Genomic DNA, 9,246 nt, shown 5'->3' on the forward strand with positions numbered 1-9,246 from the left:
AAATTGTGTGTGTGCAAGATTTATCACCAGCCAAATGTCCTTGCTCTGAGCTGAAAACAGTATTACTTTCTTCACTAAGAAACTGCAGCTGCAGCTCTCTCTAACATTTACTCATGTCAGGTTTATAAGATGTGGTCTATATTTTTCAAGATAGTTGTAGATTTCCTTTCAAGATGCGGATTGCTATTGCAAGAACCTCCTCTCCATATTGTGAGTCCTTCCACAAAATGGATGCACTGTTTATACACAAGATGGCTGCCGGGATAAGTGTCACAAAATACCAAATTGTCAAAAGGCAAACCTAGTGAGACTGCTCCCTGCTGCTTTCTCTAGCTGTCCTCTCTCTCCCACATTCCAGATAGGTTCTATCACTTCAGTTCACTTCAATTCCAAAAGCTCTAGCAACTACAGCTGGCCAGGTGTGGAATCTTCTGTGTTGTAACACAGCCCTTTCAGCAGTTCCAAGAAGATTCTACACCCATTTGCACTATTCAGGTAACCCTGAGGGCACAGATAAACCTTCAAGTGGCCTCAACAACTCTCAGAAAGAGTGCTAATGATCAGATGACTGCAAGAATACTGTATAAATCCTTCTACTCTCCACCATTTAGTCAGAACTGAAGAAGCTTCTTGGATGAGAAGTGAAAAGTCTTCAACAAAGAAAGTCCAAGTGCCTTTTGAAAAAGCACCTTTGGGACAACAATGATCTGGATGACTGGGAATCTCCATAGACAACCTATTCCTTCATTACTTAATTCTTCTGTCCTTTTCTGTATTTATAAATAGAAGGCACGTGTTTTTAATTAGACGCAAAGTTTCTTGGTGTCTAGGAGACATTGAAACTGAATTTGGTTCATTTTTTTTAAAAAAAACAACAGCACAACCCTGAATCTTGAGCTCATCGGGGCAATTCACCCTGTCACACTGCCTCAATTAAATTTTCAGAACTCAAGTGTGGAAACCTTACTGGACAATGTTTATGTTTTGAAAGAGTAGGCTAGAGATCTCTTAGAACTCTTAGAACCATTTAGGATCATCCATTCAGCATCTGTAATGTGCTTCTCTTCCATTCTTGAGAGAGAAGGAAAGTTTGATGGTGTAAAAATCACTATTCCTCAGACTATTTTTATTCTGTTTCAGCAACAAGACTAGTAATACTGCTGCCCTTATAGAAAGTAACATGAGTTACTATTAGGGTAGCAACTGGTACTTTTCTTACAAGCAAGCTGCAAGAACGCCACCACACCCACCAGCCAACTTTGAACTGGGAAATTCTACTGCTAAAATAACCACTCCTTTCTTCAGAGCACTGGAAGCAATATAATATTTTAAAGACGTGGGCATCAAAACAATCCAGGTAGTCCTTGAACAATTACCACAATTAAGCCCAAAGTTCCATTACGAAGCAGGACAGTTGTTAAGTGAGTTTTTCCCCATTTTACGACCTTTCTTACTACAGTTGTTAAGTGAATCGTTGCAGTTGTTAATTTAGTAATAAGGAATATGGCTTCCCCATTGTGTTTGATTGTCAGAGGATCACAAAAGATGATCACAGGATCCTGAAATGCTGCAACCATCATAAATATATGCCAGTTGCCAAGCATCCAAATTTGATCGTGTGACCTTGCGGATGCTGCAATAGTTGTAATGTGTGAAAACCAGTGATAAGTCACTTTTTTCAGTGCCTCTATAACTTTTGAGTGGTCATTAAATGAATGTTAACTCAAGGACTAGCTAAAAATTACAGTAGAAGGGAATATATGTAGCTCAGGATTGAATTGTCCTTAGTGCTCTCTGAGTTTGGTTGTCCGCTTGTATACATTTTATTACCCAACTGGGTAACATCATCAGTGTGAGTGCTTGTGAGATTTGTTCCCCACTTTTATACAATGACTTGCCTGCCGGTTTTGGTGGGCTGTGGTTTTGTTCTCAGTAGTTCCTTAATTTGATACTTTTATTATTTAACAGAATATAAAAATACAAAAACAGAAAGAAAAATGAAAATAATGGAAAAATAGGGGAGGAAAAGGGGAAGAGGAAAAAGTGTAGAGCAAACATGTCAAACACAAGGCCCGGGGGCTGGATCCGGCCCGCAAAGTGGTTTCATGTGGCCCGCGAAGCCATCCTGGAAACAGTGAGGGAACGGCCCCCACTGCCTTGGCCCTGGCCCAGAGACCCTCCTTCTGCCAGAGACCCTCAGATCTGTCCCACTCCTGCCCAGGCCCCCATAGGCACCCTTGATGCGAACGATCATGCCCACCCAGTAGGCCATACGCACTCTAGCCACGCCCACCCAGTAGGCCACGCCCACCCTGGCCATACCCACCCGGCCCCTTGAGGGCAACCGCAATGCTGATGCGGCCCTCAATGAAATGTGAGTTTGACACCCCTGGTGTAGAGGAAAGGGGAAAAGAAAAAGAAAAGCATTGACTTGTGTCTCCTTTTGGCACAGTAGAATAAGGTAATAATATACAACCTCGACTATATATATGGTATGAATGTGTGTTGTTACTGGGGTGGTGGGGTTTATTATTTTATTATTTTTATTTCTTTTATATTGTGCTTTTATGTCTTGTAAGCCGCCTTGAGTTGCCATGTGCGAGTAGGCGGCAATATAAATTTTCTAAATAAATAAACCTCTCTAGTCAGCAAAGCTCAAAATCAAAGTTTCATTTTTTCCACTTCATACACAAAGTCCAAAAGCAGTTTCCAAGTTTTTTCTTTAATCAAAGCAGTCAATTTTGGCATCTCTGCTAACATCATCAACTTTTGAAGCCATTCATCCGTTGTGGGTATCAAAGTATCCTTCCATTTCTGTGCATAAAGTATTCTTGCTGCTGCTTTATCCATTAAGCCTAGAAGAAAAATCTCTGGTTTAACTTTATATTCACTTTAAGAATCTCCTGTGTTAAGATGTGAATCTTAATTGCAAGTATTCATTCCTTTGACCACAAGAGGGTCACAGGCAATATCAACACAAGGAATATTTTAAGAGGTTTGAGAGAATTTAAAATAATAATATCTGTAGCACTATTTGGATACCATCAGCATTGACAAAATTATCATTAGTCAATTGTAAAAGGCAGCTTTATGTGAAACAGCTTATATCCTATGATGATACCTCTGACACCATCAAACGGCCACATCTGCCTATCTTAGGTCCTTGGGAAAGGTGGATAAAAATGCCAAATCTACTTTAAACATTTGACTGACTGTGCTACCAACCATAAAAGTAGAAGCAGCGATAGTAGTAGTAATAGTAGTACTTAAGGTTGGAAAGTCCCCCTAGACTAGACATTTGCTTTCCCATTTCCACATTTATTTGGGAGGGAAAAATGTGCCACCAAAAAATTCCTGTTTTTCTGCTGAATTTTAGCAGCCCAATTTCTGGATTTCATGACTGAAATGAGAGCTGATTTTCAGGACATTTTCCTCTGACCTTAAAACATGACAAGATCTAGGTTCAGTTCCTCATTTTACATAATCCAGTCAGACCCAAAGGAACTATTCCTTCCCCAGAGCAAAGCCCCACTAATCCTTCCCTTGTTGAAAATGAACAAGTAATTGCTCACTGTTAACAAAGGCAGAAAGACTTCGGGAAGCAGAGATCCAGCCCTGTGCAACTGATTAGGGCAGACCAAATAAGGAAATTGTGATAAAATAGCTGGACAACATGGGCCTAATCCCATCTATATTCTGGTTTACTGACTAACAAGAACCAATGATTACTTCCAGCACTGGTGTTGCCTCTACCGTAAAAGGAATGTTTCTTAACAATAAAATAGCTCTCTTTAAACAGTCAAATTTATCCAGTTTCCTCTGTATGATCCCAAGATCCTGACAGCAAATCAGAAGCTTAGAATTTCCTACTCTACAATTAAACATTACCATAAAATGTCTTGTTTTTCTTGCTCTCTGTTCCTCTCTTTGTGAAGGTGGAACCCAACAATCATTAAAATAAATGTCAGTTATTTCTTCCTAGTATCGTGTTTTCTTCTGAATCTTCCATGCTAGGGGTGCTGATTGGGTACTGAGAACTGCTTTTTGGTCTGTGAGCCGTATAGCCTCCCAATCTTTCTATTGTAGGAACATTTGCCATCACCTCAAGCATGAAGGAACTGAGAGACAAACGAAGCGTGACGTTGAGCAAAAGTTGGTGCTTGGATATGTGAATATCATAGTCTTGGTAGTTAAGAGATTCTGCATCTTGTCAGAAAGATGGAATAACCGGTTCATCTGATTTTCACAGTAACCTTCCTTCTTTTTCTCTTTGCTTTTTCTGTGGCACTAAGCCAGTGTCTTTTTATATACAGTAACTTTATAAAGAATGTGAGTACATGAACACACTCACGTCAGCCATGCCCACTATATGAGAAGTCAAATCAGTGAGGATTCAGGGGTGCTGTTTCACTTTATGGAATAATCTCTCCCTAGGAGCAAAACTTGTGCCAAGCTTAACAGTATTTCATAGAGCTGTTAATACTGAACTATTTCACTGATCATTGAGAGCTATCTCCAATAAAATACTGCTGGGTACCTGCAGCTTATGCAATTTGATATGGAAATTGTTTTTAAAGAAATTGTTTTTATTTAATTTCTGTGTTCTACATTCTGTTGTAGAATGGAGCTGTGCTTTTATGATTGTGCAAATGTCAGAACTTGATTGAACTTGTATTGGGTTGCAATGAATGATCTGGAAAAGGGACTTAGAAGAAATAAAATAAAATAACCAGCAATCCCAGTCGCTCTCACAGTAAAAAATATTTTGGCTTATTTCCTTTTGCATTTTATCTGGCAATGTAGCCAGTGATGTAAGAAGCATATAATAAGAAACCCCTTTTAATCTTGTTGGCCTCTGATTTCATTAAAGGAAGCTGAAGATCAGCCTAAAAACTATCACAGTCCGGTGGCATTTGCAGCTATTTTATCCATTGAATCAGCCTCCATATGAGGCAATGCATTACCTCTTCTTCATGAAACAGATTTTACTGTTTTTAAGAAGCAGCTAAAATTTGCATCTAGCATCATCAGTGAACTATGAATAAATCATTTTTATCTCTGTTAAAATAGTGCCTTTGAAACATTAACTCTATTCTTGTTCGTTTGTATTTTTAGTGCTCCAGTTTGTCTTCTCTGTCCCACAAGTGATGTAAAAATTAGCTCAGACCAAAAGTGCTCAAAATAGTTTTCAAGGACAAAGAGCTCCGTAACATATTCTCCCACTTTCTAATGGAACATAAATGCTATCCAAGAGCTCAGAGGTGTCGTCCTTTATAATAGACGATTCCCAGCTTAACTCAGGGCTCGGTGGGAAAACCTACTTTCAGAATGACAGATCTTGTAAAGATTTGATGAACATCTCTAAAGTGCTTCTTGTTGTTGTTGTTGCAAAGCAAATGCTACAAACACCCGAAATCAAAGAGGAGTTCTATTTCTGTGTTAGAATTTATAACATTTGGTTGTTGAGTTTTCATTTTAGAAATTTGTCATTGCATTTTAGGTGAAACAGGAAACTTGATGTTGATACCATCAAGCTTAAAAGGAATATTATACACTTTAGAAATGAAAGTTAGTTACATTTGTGCCACCATGTTCTTCCAAGACTAAGACTAAAATCTTGAAGTATCAGTTTAGGAGAAAGTAATCTTCATTAAATGCATACTACAGAAATTAGCAATTGGTCTACTGTTTTCACTAATATTGTGTCAAAAGCTGCCTTCCGATTTCCTGAACATTTTCTTCAGTTGCAAAACAATTTTTATTTTTCTACATCATCTGCAGTCCTTTAGAATGACTATAGGTGTTTTGTATGGCATTTTGGAACTTACTTTATTGTTCTGAAGCAGCAGTGGATAGTAGCATGTTTTAGTTAATTAGTCACACACCTGTGCATCACTTTGCAGCATCCCTGGCAGCTTTTGCTTCCTGAGTTGAAGAAGCCTCATGTGAGAAATTTCTTATACAGTGGTGAATTTCAGCTGGTTTGCACCGGTTCAGTAGAACCAGTAACTAAATTTGGCTGAGTTCAGACAACCAGCTGAATGCACACTGCTTCCAGAAGTCCAGTCTAGGCCTTGGAGGCCTGAAGAAGGCCTTCCAGGCTTAGAACGGCCTGCCAGAAGTTCATGGATGCCACTTCCAGAAATCCATTCTAGGCCTTGGAGGCTGGAAGAATGCCTCCAGGCCAAGAACGGTCCACTGGAAGTGCATTGATGCCACTTCTGGAAGTCCGTTCTAGGCCTCGGAGGCCAGGAGGAGGCCTCCCTGGCCTAGAATGGCCCGCTGGAAGTGCATGAATGCCACTTCCCGAAGTCCATTTTAGGCTTCGGAGGCCCAGGCCTACATCCAATAAGAGAACCGGTTGTTCAGGTATTTGAATCACACCACTGTTCTTATAACTATTGGAAACCATAAAGGTGGCAGTTCTCTGGAAAGATTCTTGTACAGTGAACAAGACCCTCTCATACTACTCAGTGATCTCATAACTTAGATATATTTTTAAGCCTACACTTCATGCATGAAAACTTCACCAAAATTTTATTTTCCTGTGGAAAAAAAGATTTCCATCACAATAAATATGACTTTTGAAAATCACTGGAGCAATATTCAGCAGTTTTAGTTCATTTTTTTAATTTTGTATGATAGTTTCCAAGCCATCCTTGATTAAGATAATTAAAAGAATGAACATTATTTCCTGTGTTGTCATCTCCCTGTAGCCTCTTTACATCCACGTCAGAAAATTACTTTGGAAGCTAAGAGCCCTTTTTCACAACCAAGGTTGATACTTGTGGAAGAAGAAGAATGTAAGAATTATTGGTCAGTTACTAATGTTCTTTCAAGGGTAAAGTATTTAAGCAAAGTGTGACTATGCTCCTCTAGTCTTCTTGAATGAGGGTACCTATAGGACATATCTAAATCTTTTTAATGTGAGTCACATATATGCAGATAAAAAGAGGTGGGGCTTTGATTGTCCTGCTACACTTGCCATTTTGCCATTGTTGATTTCCCCCACTTCCTGGTGTATTTTCCTGGCTATTTATAAGTACTGTAAGGATGTCAGCACTTATTATTTTAACTGTTCTTGGACTAGGTTCATGCCACCTTGAAATCTAAACTGTTTCAAGAAAGCTTTGGCAACAACGTGGGAGGTTTTCAGTCCAAACTTTGGGTTACCAACAACAACAACTTTATTGATTAGCCCTTGGGCCATATCAAAGTGCAAAGTTCCAGCAACAAACTGTCACCAAAACTTGATAAAAGCAATCCAAAATGGAATTTGATAAAATACAATTTAAAATGGAATTACCATATTTTCCCATTTATCCCCTCTCAATTTTCTCTTCCAGAAAAGCAATGTCAGTACCTTTGGGTAGATTTTTCTAGATATACCTTTTGTGTGTAACAGTTAATTTTATGTATACAAAATTAAAGTATTAATATATAAATACACACACACACACACACAAGCAGAAAGAACAAGCACATTAAAAGTAATTTATTTATTTCCAATTGCTTTTAATGACTTTTAGACTTTTAGATCTATCCTTAACATGAGTGTTATAGTAGTATAGTGGCTTTAACTTATCAGGTCACTAGTTAGAATTCAGTAGAAACTTTTAAAATTACATTTTTATTTTCTTTAGTTTCCTACTTTTCCTTGATTGATGTAATGATCTATAATTCTATTATCCATCTACAGATAATCCTCATTTAATGATCATTGAAAGTTATGACAGGTTTTAAAATGACTACTTGAAGTTATGACTGCCGCTTGCCCCCTGCAGTTATATGGCTGCATTTATAGCGCTTGGCAACTGTTTTTCATATACAACCAGTTGTAGCAGCCCATGGTTACATAACTGCAATCTGGAAAAAAAACTTTTTGCCAGTTTTCAGCAAAATATGCCCATTTGGAAGAATGCAATCGCTTAACAACCATTTTAAAAATGATCTTTAAATCAAGTCCAGTCACATGGTGCAATTTATGATCACGATGACTTTTGACCAAACATGTGAGTTACATTGTGGCCATAAGCCATAAGTCCACTACCTAACTATTGTAGTGGAGAAAGTAAGCAAACAAAATGAAAGTTACAGCCTTTTCCTCCCTGTCATGACCAAGATACAAAGGGAATTCGGAAATAAACTTCCAGTTGGTTATGAATGACAGACACTCACAGATACAGAACTTTTATTATACACATTAGAAAACTACGTCGTTACATTATTTTTCAACATAATTGCCATTCAAATTGAGACACTTGAGACACTTGTCATAACTTTTTACAAGGGTTGAAATTCCTTAGTAGTAGTTGCTCGGCACCAGATCTGTGCTATTGTGTGTGTGTGTGTGTGTGTGTGTGTGTGTGTGTGTGTGTGTGTGATCAAAAACATCCCAACGGATCTGCTTCAAAAATTCTTGGGTGCGTTTAGCAGTGTGCGGGTGAGCATTATCGTGAACCAACACCACACCAGAAGTGGTGCCATAGAAAATTCCGCCAAATGTGAAGATGCCAAAGGGGTACTGCTAGTGAAGTTCATGGAGCGTGGTTCGACCATCAATTCAGAAGTCTACTGTGAAATGTTACAAAAACTCAGACAGCAACAGAAGCCGACGGATACTTGAATACCGTTCTCCCACCCATGCATTCCATCCATCCCCCCTCCTTGTTATTGCCAAGCTGCGAGCGAAGGAAAAAATGTAGGTGAAAGTGGGAGTCAGTCTTGACAGCGAGCCAGTTTCCAAGCACACAAATTGCAATCATGCAACAGCAGGGTGGTACTATGGTTGTAAATGTAAGGAAAGGTTGTAAATCCCTATTTCCAAGGCTGTTGTAACTTTAAGCTATTGATGATGATGATTATTGTCACTTTGAATGTACACCAATCGGCATACATCAAAATGAAATTTCGTTGCATACAGCTCTCAAAGGGTCACCACCTCCGATATATACTCCTTGTTCAGGGCCCGCTCAAATTTCACATTGTCCATTTTAGTCTCTAGGGAGTGAACGATGGCAAACAGGACAGATGGAAATGGGGCTCCATGTGGATTAGCCCTCAAGTTAGCTTGTATTCTGACAACCTCGCCTTCTTTCCTTTTTCTGACCATCATAAGACAAGGATAACTTGTATATCTTAAAGTATGTGCATAGGATTGCATCATATCTATCCCCAAATTTAACAAATCTAGGTTTTCTATAGGCACATATAGCATATGCTATGATATAAAGTATATATACTGTT

This window comes from Vipera berus, assembly GCF_964194415.1.
Source record: "Vipera berus genome assembly, chromosome: 4".
NCBI lineage: Eukaryota > Metazoa > Chordata > Lepidosauria > Squamata > Viperidae > Vipera > Vipera berus.